Source organism: Dunckerocampus dactyliophorus, chromosome 7 (genome assembly GCF_027744805.1).
Source record: "Dunckerocampus dactyliophorus isolate RoL2022-P2 chromosome 7, RoL_Ddac_1.1, whole genome shotgun sequence".
Classification (NCBI taxonomy): domain Eukaryota; kingdom Metazoa; phylum Chordata; class Actinopteri; order Syngnathiformes; family Syngnathidae; genus Dunckerocampus; species Dunckerocampus dactyliophorus.
In genome coordinates this window covers 2,279,445-2,300,254 of record NC_072825.1, presented here as the reverse complement: position 1 = coordinate 2,300,254, position 20,810 = coordinate 2,279,445, and the positions used below count along the sequence as shown (strand labels likewise).

General features: G+C 41.8%; 1 protein-coding gene across 16 annotated transcripts in view; it reads left to right on the top strand.

Annotated features, from left to right (window-relative positions):
• Window positions 1-20,810, top strand: part of syngap1b (synaptic Ras GTPase activating protein 1b) — a 168,976-nt gene that overhangs the window by 79,326 nt on the left and 68,840 nt on the right. The gene's annotated exons all lie outside the window — the stretch shown is intronic.

The window sequence follows — 20,810 nt, the reverse complement described above, 5'->3', positions numbered from 1 at the left end:
TCCTTAGAGAGATCAGAACGGCGGAGTTGCGTGCAATTCCGGGTGATATTTAGTGACATTTTAACTGTCATTCAAGTGTAAAAAGAAGTTAATCTCATTATTAAAGCGTTAAGATGCCCAAACACTTTCTCGTACTTTTAACGACCGTACAAGTGTAAAAAGAAGCTTGCCACTGTAAAACTGAGGAACACTGAGAGCACCCCACGTTGAGGTTGAGCTTCTTCGTTTTGGAATAAGCGTTCCCAAGAGTTAAAAAGCAAATGTCATCGTGGAGAGTCAATTCTTTGATACTCGCCACGCCGTGTCACGGAAATGTCAGCGGGATAGATAATAGTCATGGCAATGATAATGATAATGGTAATAGCTTAATTTACTTGAACATGCACACAAGTTACAGTGGAATACATCACATATTACATATTCACAGTTCCGCATGTCCAAAAGGAGCAGGAGGAAGCATAGCTTATTTAATCCTACCCCCCCCCATCCGTTTTCCATCAATTGCAATACATTTGTTCACTTCCTGTATTCCAAATGCACTCTCTTCTGGTTGAATACACAGGAAAACGCTAAGGGAATGTAATCATGTGCAGCGTGTAATGATCGGGTGATGTTACGCCAACCGAGAACAACAGGCGCAAGGCCTGGTCACGTGATATCACTGTTGTGAACACGCATGACGTGCATGCTGGCACCTTAGTTTAGAGCCTTTGTTGTGGAAGGGCGCCCCTGGAGGCGGAGTCTGGAATGGAATTTTGAATATATACATTTCAGATGCAGGCCGATATAATCAGGTACGCGTTTTTGGTTTTTTTTTTTTTGCTGATATCGGACCGATGTGCGATATCTATAGCCGACACCCTTACAGTATCTCTCTCTCCTCTTCTTCCTCACCTGCATGACTTCAGGTTAGTTTAGCTCGTGGTAGCATTAGCAGGACGGTTGCCTAGCAACAAGGTAGCGAGGAGGATGCGCTGCTTTGCACGCTTTTGAGCCGGCTGTCACTTGCACGGTCACAGAAGACGTCTGCGTTGCATCGGGGATGAAAACCTCGCCATCGCAGCAGCAGCGACCTACTATTGGACTGTTTCACATGAATGGTCCTGCTTTGCGTTGATGGTGATGCTTTGTGTTGCTTCTCTGCTATTTATATCTCACTGTGTCCTTGGCTGTACTCTACTACTGTACTCTCACTCTCTGTCTCCCAAATATACTTCTTCCTCCCTCCTCTACTGCTTTTTTTTTTTTTTTAAGTCCGCCTTGTCCACCCTTTTTTTCAAAAATTCCGACTGCTCCCAACCATTGGTGCTGACTGGACTGTATTTCTATTCCCGAGTTAGCGTCCATACGGGTGTTTGTTCCACCTCTGACCTGACGTCTTGACATGTGCTGACACGGCCTGGTCGTGTCATATCGCTGTTGTAAACACGAACGTCGGTACGGCCCTCACATTTCAGTTGGGCATGTTGGAAATCATCTTTCCCCTCAATGAACAGCAGCTCACCCAGTGCCGGCGGCACTCGTGCACACTACCTGATGTTTACACAATAATGTCGTGTGTTGACTCATTTTCAGTGGCTACCACAGCTATGCTGCTATACAAGCTGTACACTGACTACTCTAAAGCATACTCTGTCTATAGCTGTGGTTCTCAACTGGTTTGGCTGCGGGACCCACCACCACCCCTCACTGACAATCAGTGAGCCAAATTGTGCGAGTTTTTCAACTCAAACTTCTCATATCTTACATTTAACACAACGTGTCTTTATGGCGCGCTCTTCTCTAGCAGATATCTGCAGCTGTGTGCCGGACGGACGCCACATTAAGTCTCCACTCGACGTCCTTCCTCTCCCACTCGAGTTTGACAGTCGCCCAGAAACATGGCATGCAACTCACGGCGGCGTAGCAAGCAAATAGCGCAGACAACAATTTGAGATGCATTCACAGACATTGGGTCATTACATTATTAGTAGTATTTTTTTTTGCCAAAGACCCGCGACCCACTGAAAACGGCTCCACAGCCCACTTTTTGCTCCCGATCCACCGGTTGACAACCACTGGTCTACAGCACAGGTGTCGAACTGTAGTCAAGCTGCAAGATTCGACCCGCCATATCGTTGCATGTGGCCCACGAAAGCCTAGAAATAACGCACGCCAAAAAGACACTTGTTATTTTAGTATTACTTAAAAAAATATTTTATATAGAGTGGTGTGAAAAAGTGTTTGCCCCCTTCCTGAGTTCTTATTTTTTTGCATGTTTGTCACACGCAAATGTTTCAGATCATGAAATAAATGTAAATATTAGTTAATGACAACACAACTGAACACAAAATGCAGGTTTTAAATGAAACTTTTTATTATGAAGGGAGAAAACAATCCAAAGCATGACCCTGTGTGAAAAAGTGAAACATAACTGAGATGAATTGACATCTATCAGTGTGGAAAAGGTTATGAAGTCATTTCTAAAGCTTTGGGACTCCAGCCAACCACCGTGAGAGCCATTATCCACAAATGGCAAAAACATGGAACAGTGGTGAACCTTCCCAGGAGTGGCCGGCCAACCAAAATGACCCCAAGAGTGCGGCGACGACTCGTCCGAGAGGTCACAAAAGACCCCACAACAACATCCAAAAAACTGCAGGCCTCACTTGCCTCAGTTAAGGTCAGTGTTCATGACTCCGCCATAAGAAAGGCACTGGGCAAAAACGACCTGCATGGCAGAGTTCCAAGACCAAAACCACTGCTGAACAAAAAGAACGTTAAGGCTCGTCTCCATTTTGCCAGAAAGCATCTTCATGATTTCCAAGACCTTTGGGAAAATACTCTGTGGTCTGATGAGACAAACATTTCACTTTTTGGAAGGCGCGTGTCCCATTACATCTGGCGTAAAAGTAATGCCGCATTTCAGAAAAAGCACATCATACCAACAGTAAAATGTGGTGGTGGTAGTGTGATGGTCTGGGGCTGTTTTGCTGCTTCAGGACCTGGAAGACTTGCTGTGATAAATGGAAGCATGAAGCTGAAAGCAACTTGGGTTGTGCAGAAGGACAATGATCCAAAACACACCAGCAAGTCCACCTCTGAATGGCTGAAGACTTTGGAGTGGTCTAGTCCAAGTCCTGACCTGAATCCTATTGAGATGCTGTGGCATGACCTTAAAAAGGTGCTTCATGCTGTAAAAAGCCTCCAATGTGGCTGAATGACAACAAAAGAGCAAAATTCCTGTAAGAGACTCATTGCAAGTTATCACAAACGCTTGATTGCAGTTGTTGCTGCTAAGGGGGGGCCCAACCACTTATTAGCTTTAGGGGGCAATCACTTTTCCACACAGGGACATGTAGCTTTGGATTGTTTTCTCCCTTCATAATAAAAAGTGTCATTTAAAAACAGCATTTTGTGTTCAGTTGTGTTGTCATTGACTAATATTTACATTTGTTGGATGATCTGAAACATTTAAGTGTGACTAACGTGCAAAAACATAAGAAGTCGGGAAGGAGTCAAACACTTTTTCACACCACTGTATGTGCTTTTGCAGGCAGCCCGCTGAGGGTCAGCTTCAGGGCAACAACGTGGCAGCCGCTCTGTAGTATTGTCTGAAGATGCAGTGAAATGCTTGCAGAGAGGTGTGGTACCGTCTGTCTGTCCTTCCATTTAGTCGTGTCAGGCAGCAGCTAATTGCGGACAGACAAAAATCAATACAAATATTTATGTCTCGTTCACGTTGGATTCTCCATCTTCTGTTGAAAGTGATGTTGAAATGAAATGTTTACCAAAAGAAAGAATGATTGTCTGTGTGTCTCGTTAACCTCTGTGAAATTCAATAGTGCAATATCGCTTTAATGAATTTGGCCTTTTAATGCTTGTGTTTGCGTGATTGTAAATTGACTTTGTCTGGTTTTCTGTGTTATCTGAACGGCTCGGCAGCAATCTGACGGTGTGTGTTTTTGTTTTTCGTCTTGGTTAGTTATTCTTCACTTTTTCTTTCTCATCACTTTCACTTTAAACCGTCACGGTGAAGCCGTCTTTGACCTTCACTGTTTTGGTACACGCTGCGTTCCAGGCATGTTTGTTGCATTCTTAATGTATGCAAACATTTCAGTATTTCAGTATTTCAATATTTACTTATTTACTCCAAACTCCTTGGAGGACATGTTGGACTTTCCTTTTGACGAGTCATCTCTGCTGAAGGCAAAAGGATGATGGCCCCCGCATAACTTACTACTAACTTCTAACTACAAATAAATCTATACAGTAATCTCTTGTTTATGGTGGTTAGTTCCAGTAGTTAGTGGTTAGTGGTTAGTGGTTAGTGGTTAGTGGTTAGTGGTTAGTGGTGGTTCCAGACCCGACCGTCATCAGTGAATATCCACAAAATAGGATTGCTTGTTTACAAATAGAATATTTTTGTAGTTAAAGCATAGAAATTCTGTTTTACGACCTTCTAAATACGATGTTTTACCTTTATTAGAGGCCTCTGGACATGAAATAACAACCCTATAGTCATAAGAAAAAATATATTTTTTAAATTAAATGACTTAAATAGTGTAAAAATTTAAATGACTTAAATAAAAGTGTAAAACAAAATTACAAATATATACAAAAGTAAGTGGCTTAAATAAAAGTGTAATAAATTATCACAAATAGATCAAAATAAAAATGGCTTCAATAAAAGTGTAAAAAATAATAAAATATGAAAAGGACTTCAATAAAAGTGTAAAAATTGATAATAAAAATGTAAATTATTTCAATTAAAAAAGTGCTTTAAAAAATTACAAATATATCAAAAAGTAAGTGACTGAAATAAAAGTGTAATAAATAGAATGTAATGAATAGATAAAAATAAAAATGACTTCAATAAATGTGTAAAAATTGATAATAGAAATAAAAATGACTTCAATAAAAGTGTAAAAAATAATAATACAAATAAAAACGATTTCAATAAAAAAAAGTGTAAAAAAATAAATAAAATGATTTTAACAAAATTGTAAAAAAAAATCATTACAAATATATCAAAAAGTAAGTGACTTAAATAAAAGTGTAATCAATTATTACAAATAGATAAAAATAAAAATGACTTCAATAAAAGTGTAAAAAATAATAATAAAAATAAAAAAAATTTTAATTTAAAAAAATGTAAAAAAAAAAAAAATTAAAACATAAAATGACTTGAGTAAAAGTGTAAAATATAAGAATAAAAATGGCTTCAATAAAAGTGGGTCTCGACTAAATTGGAAAATGTGGGTCCCAGGCCGAGACCAGTTGAGAACCCCTGCCTTAAGCCCCACACCATCCGTCCCCACTTCCTGTCTGCTGCTTCATTGTGACATGGAAACATTTTGCTTTAAACATTGCTGGTGAGCCGTGGCGTAGCGCCGACCATAAAGCCGCTAAACTCCTGAACGACCCTCCAGCCCGACCTAAGTGACCCTTCAGGCTTCAGTGGTCTTAAAGAGGCGTGATGAGGCTGTAAATGTTCTTTCATTCTCACGCAGGAGTCAGTAAAACAGAACTGGATGTTGGCGCAGGCGGAGACGTTTTCAAACATCTTTAAGTGCTCAATGATGAGCAAAAAAAAAAAAAAAAAGAAGAAGCAACGACTCTCCAGTCGGTTGTGGTGATAGTTATCGGATCTTGATGAGAACGGCTAATGAAGGTGGTGCAAGTGTTGCACAGGAGCTACGTTGCTGTGCACTGCTGACCAGGACAAGTCAAAGCTGCTCCCCATGGGACTCAGGCTCGTGTTTGGGAGGATGTGCTGAATCATCTGGCTGTCTTTGCCTGTGGAGCTCCAAATGAGTACAAATAGTCTTTTTGATGGGCACCAAGCTAAGAGCCCTCCTGAAATCAGGACCAGAACTTCACCCGCGTGCATACATGCCAGGTCGGACTTTTGGTTGAATACGGCCTGTTATTAGTAAAACAAAATGCATTTTTAAGCAAATGTTACGTGATTTTTGCCTAAATGAAGCATTTTCAAGCATAAAAATGTCTAATTGAAGTAGAATACAAATATAAGGCATTCAGGAGGCGCATTCAAAGACTTTGTGACAAATGGAGTATTGTACACTGGTCACTAGGTGTCAGTAATGTTACCGTCATGTTGGGTGAGACACACAAGCACCAGACTGGATTTCCAGAACAACTTTTATTGCAGGTTTGAATGATCTCTCAACAGGCACAATAATCGCTAACACAGGATGCTGTTGCAGCTGTAACCCATGCAAAGCCAAAACTCAACGCTGATCCCCCGACGACACTTCCTGTCCATGCCACTGGAACACATTCATCGTAACACACCCGAGTACGCATCTTATTTATGTCTTATTTTTCTCTTAATATGTCCACTATATTGGGCAATTTCATGTTTACAGGGCTCTAATAATTTTAAAAAAGGTATGCAAAAGGTCGTAAACAGGTTTCCAATACCTTATACAGTATGTCTTATTTTTTGTTATTATGCCTACTATATTGGGTAATAGGAGAGTAAATGTGACTATAGGGGTGTTACTTCATGTCTAGAGTGTCACGATACGTTGAAGCTGTCGGCAGGTTGACCCCCAGGGTGAAGAGAGAAGGCGGCAAAGTGCAAAAATAAAAGTAATTTTATTGCACAGGACAGGAACAAACTAAAAGTGACAGAGGAAAAACTCTGTGGGAAAAATAATATCAACTATACACAGGTAGGTGACAGCACGGAAAAATCAACGATGGAAATGACAACAACAATGAACCAGCGCGGCGCATACGACGGCGCTGGTCTTTTAACTGTCAGTGATTAGAATTGACCGCAGCTGTGCGGCCACCAAGCGTGGAGTGGCAGTTCCTTCCACCACCCCGGAAGCATCGCTTGCCAGAATAATGGCGCAGGACAGGAAGTACACGCTCCTGTCCTGCGAAGCGTGACATAGAGGGCTCTAATAATGTTAAAAACTGTATTTAGAAGGTCATAAACAGGTTTGCTATGTTTATGTATGTCTAATCTCTAATTTTCTCTTATTATGTCTACTATATTGGGTAATAGGAGTGTAAAGGTGACTATAGGGTCTGAAAGGCTTTAATAATGTTTAAAAAAATCGTACGTGGATTAATTGTTGCATCTCTGGATGACTATATAACAATTTTCTATCCATACAGAGAAGGAATACTTGAAATGTATTTTGAAAACATTGCCAGGCCGAGTGTCCTGGTTTTTGGTTGTGAAAATTTTGTCACGCTATGTTAGCACTTTAGCATCACATAGCTGCTAATGTTTGTGTCCTTCTGTCTACGGTTGGGCATCGTTCAAATTTTTGTGATTCCGGTTTTGATTCCTTGTTTCTGATTCCTAATGATTCACGAGTCCGATTCTTTTCAAAGTTAGGGTCATAAAAGTTTGCATGGTTTAAATGAGGGCACTAACCAAAGGTTTTGGGTGAAATGTCTGAATGTCTCCATGAATTTTTAACTTATATGAACTTTTTACAGTGCTCCCTCGCTCTACCGCGGTTCACCTTTTGCGGATTTGCAGAATTTATTTAGTGTTTTTTTAAATTTATTTTTTATTACATTGTAGGAATGCTGTTACAGGCCGAGCCTGGCCCTTTAAGAAGAATTGCATTGTGGGAAGTTGAGTGTCTCTCTTTTCCCTGTCTCGTCTGTCTGCACCACCCATTGCTTTCTGCGTCCTGGTTGGCTGTAGACAACTGTCAATCAACCTCCGTCGTGTCGCCCTGCCGTGTCTCCTGTGTCATCGCTATCTTGCTAGCTCGTAAATGAATCTTCGGTTCGAAGGAGGGGGACTGCAACAGGAGTACTGCAGCAATATGTTTTAACAATGACACAAAAACACTACAGCACAGCGGAACGGCGCCAGGACCAAGAGGCATGGAATCATTGCACAGCACCGTCGCACACAAACGCTTCCTGCCGCTTCTTCTTTGAGGGTGTTCGTCCGGCTTCTTATTGGTTGGCGTTACGCAGCCTTGACTGCCGCTTGGTGCGGTGGATCACTGAACATAAGGATCGACATTTTTAAAAAATGAACGATTCCGGGAGAATGGGAATGTAAGTCCCGGTTCCCATCGATGCTCGCTAATGCTGCTCCCTAATGTTACGGCGTTGTATGTGATGGCATCTATTACGTAAGTGTGGAGTTACTGCGTGTATGTGAAAAGTGAAGTAGCAGCAAACAATGGCTGAGGGTAGGGTGAAAAATCCACGTGCAAGGAGATGTTTATGTAAAGCGGCGTGTACGGTGGATGCGGTGGTTACATAACAATGAGCGTCTTTCACCTCCGTGGGCTGGCGCGATGTATTGGACTTTAAGTGAGAAAACGGCAAAGCGCAAACGAGCTCGTCCTCGCTGTGAGTGACAGCTGACAGCAGACAAAGAGCCTCGTGGAGCCAGTCATCATCTTCAGGTGTAGAAGCAAGCTGGCGCACAAAGACTTGCGCTGGGCTGGCGGCTCCTCCGGGACCCGTTCCGTCTGCCACGAGATGATGATTCCTTCCATTCCTTGAAGTGAGGATGGTGCTTGGCGTCCTGAAGCGCTTGATGCGGCATTAGCGTCCATACATGTCCCTATGGAACATGATATGGACGGTCATTAATTAGTCTTCAGGCAGCTTCGCCACTGTCAGTACGGAATTGTAGTCTTGCCTTCTGCAGTGCATTGATGAGTATGATGATGTATGATCTACTTGCCCTGCCAAGCCTCTCTCATGCACACGCACGCAGCCTCATGTCTGTACGCAGCGTTCATTTACGTATAATTAAAGTCAAAAAAACAAAACATTGACACATTAATCTGCATCTACTGTACATCACGGGTGCCCAGACTTTTCCCAGCGAGGGCCACAAAGTGAAAAATTAAAGGACTGATATCACACATTGCTATTTTGTAATAAGCTAAGAAGTCATATATGCAATGGTGTGAAAAAGTGTTTGCTCCCGTCCTAAATTTTTTTTTTTTTGCACATTTGTCACACTTAAATGTTTCAGATAATCAAACAAATATAAAAATTTGTCAATGACAACACAACTCAACACTTTATGCACTTTTTAAATGAAACCTTTTAATGTTAAGGGAGAAAACAATCCAAAGCTACATGCCCTGTGTGGAAAAGTGATTGCCCCCTAAAGCTAATAACTGGTTGGGCCCCCCTTAGCAGCAACAACTGCAATCAAGCGTTTGTGATAACTTGCAATGAGTCTCTTCCAGCGCTGGGGAGGAATTTTACACAATTGTTGTCATTCAGCCACATTGGAGGCTTTTCCAGCATGAAGCACCTTTTTAAGGTCATGCCACAGCATCTCAATGGGATTCAGGTCAGGACTTGGACTAGACCACTCCAAAGTCTTCAGCCATTCAGAGGTGGACTTGCTGGTGTGTTTTGGATCATTGTCCTGCTGCACAACCCAAGTTGCTTTCAGCTTGAGGTCACCAACAGACGGTCAGACATTCTCCTTCAGCAGAATTCATGCTTCCATTCATCACAGCAAGTCTTCCAGGTCCTGAAGCAGCAAAACATGCCCAGACCATCACACTACCACCACCATATTTTACTGTTGCTATGATGTTCTTTTTCTGAAATGTGGCGTTACTTTTACGCCAGATGTAATGGGACACACACCTTCCAAAAAGTTCAACTTTTGTCTCGTCAGACCACGGAGTATTTCCCCAAAGGGAATCATCAAGATGTTTTCTGCCAAAATTGAGACAAGCTTTAACGTTCTTTTTGTTCATCAGTGGTTTTGATCTTGGAACTCTGCCATGCAGGCCGTTTTTGCCCAGTGTCTTTCTTATGGTGGAGTCATGAACACTGACCTTAACTGAGGCAAGTGAGGCCTGCAGTTCTTTGGATGTTGTTGTGGGGTCTTTTGTGACCTCTCAGACGAGTCGTCGCTCTTGGGGTCATTGGGGTCATTTTGGTTGTCCAGCCACTCCTGGTGGGTTCACCACTGTTCCATGTTTTGGCCATTTGTGGATAACGGCTCTCACTGTGGTTGGCTGGAGTCCCAAAGCTTTAGAAATCACTTGACAACCTTTTCCTCACTGATAGATTCAATTCATCTCAGTTAAGTTATGTTTCAACAGGGGGGGGGAATCACTTTTTCACACAGGGCCATGTAGCTTTGGATTTTTGTTCTCCCCTAATAATAAAAAGCTTCATTTAAAAACTGCATTTGATGTTCATTTGTGTTGTCATTGACTAATATTTAATTCAATTCAAAAGAGAAGAGGAGTTTTATTTAATAATTACAACAATCATTTTTATTGCAAATGTTGAGCTGAAATGGGAGGAGAATGTCAACGACAACCTTGCAGGAGGGTTTAAAGGGGAGGAGCGAGCCGTGTGTGAAAAATAGACATTTTTATGGGCGTATTAATGATTTTTTTTACTGCCTGCTTCCCTTTAACGCCCCGTCCTCTTTGCGGTTTTGGTAAATATATTTTACGGGTATAATTACAGCATTTATTTTCTCTTGATATTAGCATATTGACGCACACACAAGCTTTTTCCCCGTAGTCGTCTTATATTCGGGGTCGAGAGATTTAAACAAACAGGACTTCTGCTCCAGCAAGTCACAGCTTTTCTTCCTGTCACTCACATGAGAAGAGATGCAGCCAAATGCAAAAAAAAGAAAAGTGTTGTTTGTATTTATGTTTTAAATAAAGTGTGTTTTTCAGGCTTTGGATTTGTGCGTAAGGTGGGAGGGGGGCATCAATGACCCGCCGCCTGTCCCCCGCCTCCCTCCCCTGCTGCCATCTTGGTATTCCTAACGCTTGCTGTCTGCCAGCAGCTGCCTCTGCACAGACTTTGCATGCAGCAACTTGGGACTGGAGGCTGCGAGTAAAGTGTGCAAGGCATTAATGTGCGGGGCAAACACAATATTTTCATTCTGCACCTTCACTCCAGGCTTTCTTTTCACTTCCGCGCCACAGCGAGGCGTCAGCGATTAGCATAGCGCTGCGTCAAAGAGCGAAGGGAGGCAGACTTTTCGTATTATGAAACTCTTGGATTGCTTTTTTTTGTTGTTGTTGTTGTGAGAGGTCCAATACGCATGCAGGCTTTTATGCAACGTAGACGTTTTTATTTATTTATTTTCGTGCTTGGAAAAGCAGCAGGAAGTGGAAACAGCTGAGTCCAACACACGCTGTCACTCAATTCTTATGCAAGCGCACCCACACACACACACACATACACACACACACACACACACACACACACACACACGCACACACATATAGTACTGTCTTAATTCTAGAATAAATTACAGGTGGCTTGTGTGCAGCTTCTAGAAAAAGCATTGCAGTTTTAGACAAGCGTGTCTTGAGACGTTCTTATTCGACAGCAGGGGTGTCCAGCGAGGGCCGCATCGTGAAAAATGAAAGGATGCAACTTTGCCACTTTGATATTTTGTAAAGCTACACAAGTAGATATGCTAAGAAGTTCTACATATTTCTTAGCTGGAAAAACACACCATGAGTATCAGCCTCACTCTTTGCTCCTTTTTTCCCATTTTTACAGTTGTTTTTTAAAATGTATTTACAATAATACATAAATGCCTTCAATTATTAAGAGATTTTGTTTGTATTATTATTTATTATTTTTAAATTTATTTTTAAGAGAATAACATCAAAAATAATGTCATTTTAGCAGCATAAAGCTGAAATATTAAAGTAGGGGTGTCCAAAATGTGGCCCAGGTGCCCAGCATGTATTTTTTATTGGCCAGTGGCACATTGTGGAAATAAAATTAAACCAAAAATAAACAGCAAAAATGGGAAAAATCGGAAAGATTGATACTAATAAATGTTGATAATAAAAAAAGATTTGTCTTTGAATATATATTAATTTATTTTTAGCCTTTTTACAAAAATAAAAAAAATGCATAAAAATATCATAGGCATCGAAAATATGGATGGATAGTTTGGTTCTCGTCATATTACGACTTTAAAAAAAAAATTTTTTTTTCATGAATCCAGGGGTGTCCAAACTTTCAAAAGCGAGGGGGGGTGCACTGTGTTATTTTGATGTATTTTTTATTTTTGTAAAAGGCTAAAAATAAATGTATATATATTTAAATACAAATGTTATTATTATCATATTTTTCATATTATTTGCTTTACATTTTGCTCAATTTTTCCAATTTTTGCTGGGGTTTTTTTTGGTTTAATTTTATTTCTATAATGTGCCACTGGCCAATAAAAAAACAAGCTGTGGGCTGCAAATGGCCCCTGGGCCACACTTTGGACACACCTGCTTTAATATTTCAACTTTATGCTGCTAAAATGACATTATTTGTCCTCATAATATTATAACGTTATTCTCATAAAGTTATAGCTTTTGTCTCCTAATAATTGACTTCATTCTTGTCAACCTACGGCTGATTTTTCCATGTTTTCTGTTTTGTTTTTTTTATTTTACATTTTTGGTCTTAAATTATATTTTTAGAATGTGCCTCGGGCAAATAGAAAGATGTAAATGGCCCCCGGGGCTGCACTTTGGACACCCCTGGTATAAAGTATGTCCATGTTTCATCACTCACTTTTTGCACAGTTGATGTTTTGTGCTCTATTTATTCTGATCAGAGATTTTGAAGTGCCGATACGGGTGATACAGAGATACAATAGATAGATGTCCTTTGGGTATAGTTTCATGCAAATGCGTGAGGTCTGCACGCATCCATCTGGCAAATAAAGCCCTCCATGCGGCAGTCGAATATGTTTAAACTCCTTCAAAGCTCAAACTCGTCGGCGTCAAACCCCTTCACGCGAGATTGGTGTCATTTTCCACCTGCACTTTGCTTCTTTTGGGGGGCTTTCTCGGTGGGAAGACGCACAGCTCACAGCTCGCTCAGGCTTTTTACGGGGCGATAACATTAAGCCGCGCCGTTGCACAGATGGAGAAGAAAGAACCTCCTCGGCACGGGCGACTGCAAATATGAAACTCACAAAACTTTGATTGACAAGCAAAAGTTTTGAGACGCTTGGGCCTTGGATTAAATGGTAAAGCGTCTCTAGACTTTTGACAGGTATTGTGCATTGAGAGTACCGTACTGTATACGCATATATACAGACACACAAAAAAGAAATCAAACTTTTGTGCTTTTACTTCCTGTCGTCAACCCTGAGTCCTGCATGATGAGACACCTTGCAGCCAGAAGCCTCGTAGAGCATCGTTTCGTCTCACATCCCAGTCATCCGAGTCGCTCGCCATTCTCCTTGAAAAGGATGTGCCGCAACACAAAGGCGACAATGCGCGCCAACCTTGACAGTGCCGCCTTTTAGTTATTCCGCCTTTACAAAAGATTTAAAATAGACCAGAGGAGGAAGTGGATGCCGTCGGCATGGCGACAGCCCCCAGCGCACCTTGCTGCTTTTGTGAATGGAGACGTCAGTGGAAGCCTTAAAAAAGTAAAAGGTGTCCGTGAAATATAGATAGAAGAGGACCTATTTTGGGGGCCTGCCATGGGGGACTGGGCGTTTGGTGTTGACGGTACGGCAACCATGGACACGGGACATGATTACGGCCCCAGACCGTTTTTATTTACAAGCTTGTGGTCATATCAAGCAGAGATGTGAAAAAACCTTGTTTCTTAACATGCAGCTTTTATTGGTGGATGACGGCTTGACTTATGGATGACTTAAAAGTGTGATTAAGAGTTGACTTATAGATGACTCATAACTGTGATTAAGACTTGACTTATAGATGACTTATAACTGTGATTAAGACTTAACTTATAGATGACTTATAACTGTGATTAAGACTTGACTTATAGATGACTTATAAGTGTGATTAAGACTTGACTTATAGATGACTTATAACTGTGATTAAGACTTGACTTATAGATGACTTATAAGTGTGATTAAGACTTGACTTATAGATGACTTAAAAGTGTGATTAAGAGTTGACTTATAGATGACTCATAACTGTGATTAAGACTTGGCTTATAGATGACTTATAACTGTGATTAAGACTATTACTGGTACAGCACAAGTCTCTGCTGACCACGTATGTGCAGACGTGGCCTTCAGAGGCAACTTGACATTTACACAACTACCCTAAGGTACTGACAAATCCATAATGTTTTTATGTCATTGTTGAAGTCATATTTTAACACTCTTACAAGTGTAAAAATAAGTCAGCCGCTGTTAATAGTAAAACAAAAAACACCAAAGCACACAGACAAAGGCTTCATTTGATATAAATATGGTAATCAATATGAACTGTACCTCATGTGAGTCGCTCTTCAACGTTATCACTTCACGTGCAGGTGTAAAAAGAAATTGGCTGCTATTAACTCATTCAATCCCAGCCATTTTTGATAAGATGACCCCTTCAGTGGAGGTCATTTCAGACCATTTTGACTGATTTTTCAAGGCACACAGAATGTTGTGTTCTATGGCTATATAAACATGGAACCCACCAAAAGAAAGATTGGACTCTCTTCTTTCATCAGAAAAAATGTTTCTACCTTTTCCCCTTCTTTATTAGTCAGCAATAGAACATAGGTAAGTTTCAGGAAAATATCAGTTCCCAACTAAAATCTTTTTGTGAAAAGATACATTTCAAGCATAACTTTTACTTTGACAGAATCTTTTTGCTTTTGTGACGGTTCAAATATCTAAACAACTATACCAACGTAAACAACACAAAAAAGGCTTGTTTTACATCCAAATAACAATTAATTTACAAATAGAACACCATGAACTATTCACAGTCTTCACATTTGGAACTAAACTGTGTGTGCACGCGTGCGTGCGCGTGCGCGCGTCAGTTGTGTTGTCATTGACTAATATTTAAATTTGTCGGATGACCTGAAACATTTAAGAAAAATAAAATGTATAAATAATTTTAAAAAATAATGTAACTGACCCAATGTTTGTGAATGCATCTCAAATTGTGGTCTGCGCTATTTGCTTGCTCGCGCTGCCGTGAGTTGCACGCCATGTTTCTGTCCAGCTGGAGTGGGAGAGGAAGGACATGGAGTGGAGACTTAACGTGGCGTCCGTCCGACACACAGCTGCAGATATCTGCTAGGGAAGCGCGCGCCGTAAAGACACGTTGTGTTAAATTGTAAGATTTGAGAAGTTTGAGTTGAAAATTGACCACAATTTGGGTCACCAATTGTCATTGAGAAGAAATCCGGAAGGGAGCAAACACCTTTTCACACCACTGTATGTAAGAAATGTGAAACGTGCATCACGAACGTTGATACTCGGCATGCAAGTGTAAGAAGAAGTTAACCACTGTTAATGGTTCAGCAGTGAGTTACTTCACATCACTTCCTGCGGATGTCCGTTGCCGGAAAAAGCCAAAAGGCGTGATGATCACCCGTAACACCGCTTTGAACGCCAAAGAACTGTGCAACGTTAGAGGCGGATTTTGGTCACATTCCGCTGTATTTGTCACACGTGCTGATGGCCAGTGACAAATGACTTACAATACATGCTTACTGTATCATTCTTTTTTGTTTAAACATGACTCTAAATATGAGTCCCATTAGAATTGCTGTGTGAACTGGAATGAGACGCTCCATGCTCGTACTCTTGCTTGCTCATCTCTGCTACTGTACATCCCGTGATGCTTCAGTGGCTGTGTCTTCATACGCACTGCACGCCACAAACACCAGCGGCTGCACCGTCATACGAGTACAGTATCGGAGTACAGTGCTCAGCCTGTGCTTCTGTGGAGGATAACAAGAACGAGAGAGCAGCGCTTGCAAAAAGAGAAAAAAAAGAAAAATCCAACAGTGTCTCAGTGACAAATACCTCCGCATCTTCCCTTCCCCCTGCACCCACTGGTGTGTGATACCATGCAGCTCCTCTTTTTCATCTCTCTCGTGGTATATGTGTGTGTGTGTGTGTGTGTGTGTGTGTGTGTGTGTGAGACCATTACATTTTTCACTTTGTACAAAATGAAAAGCTAGAGAGAGGGAGGATGAGGAGGAGAGAGGGAGCAGTTGTCAGGCCAACAGCAGCTCTTGTGGTGAGCTGTCACCTCCAGGCACTGTACACGCTGATGATGCATGCAGAGTCTTCCTCACCCTGCAGCTACCACTCTCTGTCTCTCTCTCTCTCTCTCTCTGTGTATTCATGTGTGTGTGTGTGTGTGTGTGTGTGTGTGTGTGGACAGTGAGGTCATCTCTGCTTTGTAAGGACATTTCAACATCTCTCTCTTAATAGTTTTGCAAAAGAACCCTCACTAAAACACAACAACAAAGGCTTAATATGACACAAATATGGAAATAAACATGAAATGTGCCTCATCCAGGCTATTTTTTAGCTATTACTTGTCACGCAAGTGTAAAAAGAAGTTAGGCACTCGTAAAGGTTTTGCAAAAAAACACTAAAACACAACAACAAAGGCTTAATATGACGTAAATATGTAAATATATATGAAATGTGCCTCATGCAGGTTATTTTTTAGCTATTACTTGTCACACAAGTGTAAAAAGAAGTTAGGCACTCTGAATATTAGCAAAAAAACCCCGCAAAAACACATTGACAAAGGCTTAATGTGTAAATAAACATGAAATGTGCCTCATGCAAGGCTTTTTTTAAAACTATTACTTGTCACACAAGTGTGAAAAGAAGTTAGGCACTCTGAATAGTTTTGCAAAAAAAACACAAAAACACAATGACAAAGGCTTATTTTATTATTTTTTATTATATTATCCATCCGTCCATCCATCTACTGTAGGCTAATACCGGAATACAGTACATGGATCCAGAGGATGTCCGCTGGCGTACCACATATTGCGGTCGTATATACGGCCGTACATTTCCACTTGCCTAAAAGTAGCACCGTAATGCCTCATTTGAGGGTGGTCATTTCTGCAGGTATTATTCCCGCATTTCTTCGTGTATAATAACTGCGTCACGTCTGGCGCTGAGCTCGGTGGGAGTCCAGTATGTACGCTGGTGTAGGTGGACGTGACAAAGTCTCCAATATGTTCCTGCTGGCGTGCAGGTTGAGCATATGTTGGCGTACCGAAACTATTGTTCTGATCAAAAACCTTGTACTTAATGTGTGGTTGGTGATGTCATGTGATCAAACCGTCGCTTGGCCATCTGTCTGCTTGCAGAACAAAAGTATGAACTGATGTGTTCTTTTCCTAATAAAGGGTATAGCTGATGCATAGGATGCCTTTTAAAGTCAACACGGTCGTCGACGCCTCGGCTCAGCGATCGCCGGCCACCTCCAGCAGCAGTCGGAGACGTTTCATGATGATTCACCGCAGAGAAGAAGTGATGATGCAAAACTGTGGGTGTTTGGCGGACTGTTGGCAGGTGGTGGTGTTTTTAAAAGCTCGAAAAGAGTTCTCAAAAATACTCAGAGGTTTAAAAAAAAAGTCTTTCAAAAAACAACTGCAGAATCAATGAGTTAAGTATAGTTTGTGTTCTCAACAGCTTAAAGCAAGTGAAGTTTCGTCCGTAGAAAGGAAATGTCATAGTTTTCTCTAAAACAACAAGTTGACATATGTCACATTCAACACATGTTCAATGGCAGCCACCATCGGCACACAAAAAACATATTTGGTTCCCTGAGTTCAAAAGTAGGGCCAATCAGCTAAAAAAAAAAATCGCAATATTTTTTTTTAAATATCATCCATTCCATTTTCCTCCGTTTATGCGGTGGGTCCGCGTCGCGGGGGCAACAGTCTCAGTAGGGACGTCCAGACTTCCTGGTCCCCGGCCACCTCTTCCAGTTCCACCAGGAGGACCCCAAGGCGTTCCCAGGCCAGCTGTGAGACATGATCCCCCCCAGCGTGTCCTAGGTCTGCCCCGGGGCCTTCCCCCCGCCGGGCATGCCCAGAACACCTCACCAGGGAGGCCCCCGGGAGGCATCCGGACGAGATGCCCAAGTCACCTGACGGAGCAGCTCCTCACTCTATCTCTTAGGGCGAGTCCGGCCTCCTCATTTCAGCCGCTTGTGTGCGCGATCTCGTTCTTTGGCTCACAAACCAAAGCTCCTGACTCCAGGTGAGGGGGGCAACATAGATGGTGGGGTGAACTGAGAGCTTTGCCTCCCGGCTCAGTTCTCTCTTCACCACGACGGTCCGGTGCAGCGACCGCATTACCGTCTGTCGACCTCGCGCTCCAACCTTCCCTCACTCGTGAACAAGACCCCAAATATACTGAAGATGAATTATATAATCATGGTATAATAAAATGTACTAAAATCATACAGCACAGTAATCCCTCGTTTATCGCGGTTAATTGGTTCCAGACCCGGCTGTGACAAGTGAATTTCCACAAAGTAGGATTCAATATTAATAGATGAAATATTTTCATAGAGCACAGAAAACCTGTTTATGACTTTCAAAATACACTTTGTTGACATTATTAGAGCCCTCGAGACAAGAAATAACACCCCTATAGTCCCCTTTAGACTTCTGTTCCCCAATTTATTAGATGCCAGCAGAGAATATCAGCCATTAAAGACAGAAATAAGGCTCATGCTGGTGAGTCTTTCAAGAAATGTTTCCTGGACGTGTGGACTGGAAGTGACGTCGGGGATTCAGAGTTCAGTTTTAGCTGCAATCCGTGCTGTTATGCTGCTTTTCTTATCTCATCATTTCATCTTTTTATCTCATAGTTATGACCTTCTTGAACAATTCAAGTTCCGTGTGTGTTTTGGGAAGATTTGTGTAAAAATACATGTTTGTCATAAAACTAGTGCAAAGCAAACAGAACGACATGGGGAAGTAGCAAGCCATTGCAGTTGCTGCCTCCATCCTGTCTTCCTGGAGTGCCCGCTCCAGTCCATCCCACATTGGCATGAAGCCCGAGCAGGTGTCCACATGCCCCCCTTGTTCAAGCATCCATCATTCCGCCACCGAGTACACGACTCGCTCAGCACCACCTCTTGTCCTTCCCATCTCTCCGTGTCCTGCATCACCTCGGAGGCCTGTCGTCCTCGCTGTTGCTCCTCTTCATGTTGCTTCCTTCCCTGTCAGCTCACGCGTCCTGTTAACTGTCCCGTGTGCGACACGGGAGGCTGACACTAACTGCTAGCAGGACTTGTGCTTTCTTTGGGCCAACAGCGCAGAGTTTGGGAGGGCTCTAGCAGGCTCTCCAGGGTTGGGAAGTTGTTGACAATTACTGGTGACAGATTCATTTCTTTTCATTTGGACCAGCGGGAGTTGCTGCCGTTTCATCGGGGGGGATGCAGTGCACGCAGGAAGTGTACGCTGCAGTCACACGGCTCACTGTTGATGAAAATGAAAATGTGTTTGTGTGTACTTGTGCAATTTGACCGACAGGCATTGTCTTCCATGAATTCATGAACGTTGGCTTTGAATGTTGACCTTTTAAACCAGCAGACGCGCTGTTGAAACACACTCAACTCGCTGCCACCGGTATTAAAACGGGAGTTCAGAACAGGCATTACAGTGGATCCCGTCACGTGCGATTCACCAATTCTATATTTATATGTACTTTATATATACTTGGTATATTTATATGTATGTTTTATTTTCTAAAATGGCTGAAAAAATAAAAAATAATAACATTTCAGTGTGCCGTTTTGCCTTGCTGGCCAGTAATAAACGACTCACGCGCCACTAATGGCCCCCGAACCACTGTTTGGACATCCCTGTTGTACACCGTTCACCATTAGTGCAGAATATCTATACAATGTATACTTTGAAATGCGTCACTTTTATTCCAAATGTTGACCTGAAATCGGAAGAGAACGTCCACATGAAGCGAGCAGGAGGATTTGGAGGGGGTGGAGCGAGCTGTGTGTGGTTTTATGGGTGTAGCAATTACCTGTGGGTTTTGTCCCTTCACTGCTGGTCCCAGATGGTAACTATTGGCTACTCATAGTTGACTACTCAGCCCACCATCTCCAGCTGCTGCGTTGTAAGAAAGAATGGAGTGAGGATGCTGCCGTTAGCACACCAAATATGTCGTGCACCCCGTCAAATTTTGCCAACTCGGGATCAGGAGGAGCGATACTCCAACAGATGCGTTATTCCGTTCCGCTCAATGAGTCAATTTAGTCAACTGCCCATCTCTCGTTTCCTTGCCTGAAGCGATGGAGCCGTAACAGCTTTGAATGACTTGCGGGCAAAGAGCTTTGCGTCCCTATCAGAACAGGAAGTCAACAGGAAGAGAGCGTGGATGAAACGGTATTAATGCCATAACTACCGCAGTACATGATGGCACTGAATGGAGTGAGGTTACCCAGGATGGGGGAGTTAGCGCACCAATGTGTGGTGCACTCCTTCGCTTGTGAGCAGGTGGATTATTACTACAGCAAATATTTTATTCCGCTACGTTGCATTTCAGTGTGGAGAGGTTTTGTTCTGAGCTTCAGGTTCTACTACATCAGGGAGTCCAATCTTTTTCCACGGGACACTTTGATGATTATCCAGTGTATATTTCAAGGGAAAAATAATCTACTGTAAGTCCCTTTTTTTAAATTTTCCAAATATTTGAACTTTGTTTGTAACTTTTCTTCCTGTAATATTATGACTTTATTCTCATAATATTTTGACGTTATTCCCATAACTTTTTCCCCAACCTAATTTTCCACATTTTTGTTTTGTCTCTCGTGATATTATGACTTTAAAAAATAACATATTTTTCTTTAATATCTCAGCTCTGTGCTACCAAAAGGACATCATTTTTCCTCCTAATATTAGTTTATTCTGGTAAAATTACAACTTTTTTTCTCCTTAGAATACAACTTTTTTCTCTTAATATTTTGACTTTATTTTTGTAAAATTACAGCTGTTTTTTTTTTTCGTTTCTGCTGCAGGTTTTTTTCCCAACTATTCCAACTTTCTTCTTGTTTATTCTCATATTACCATAA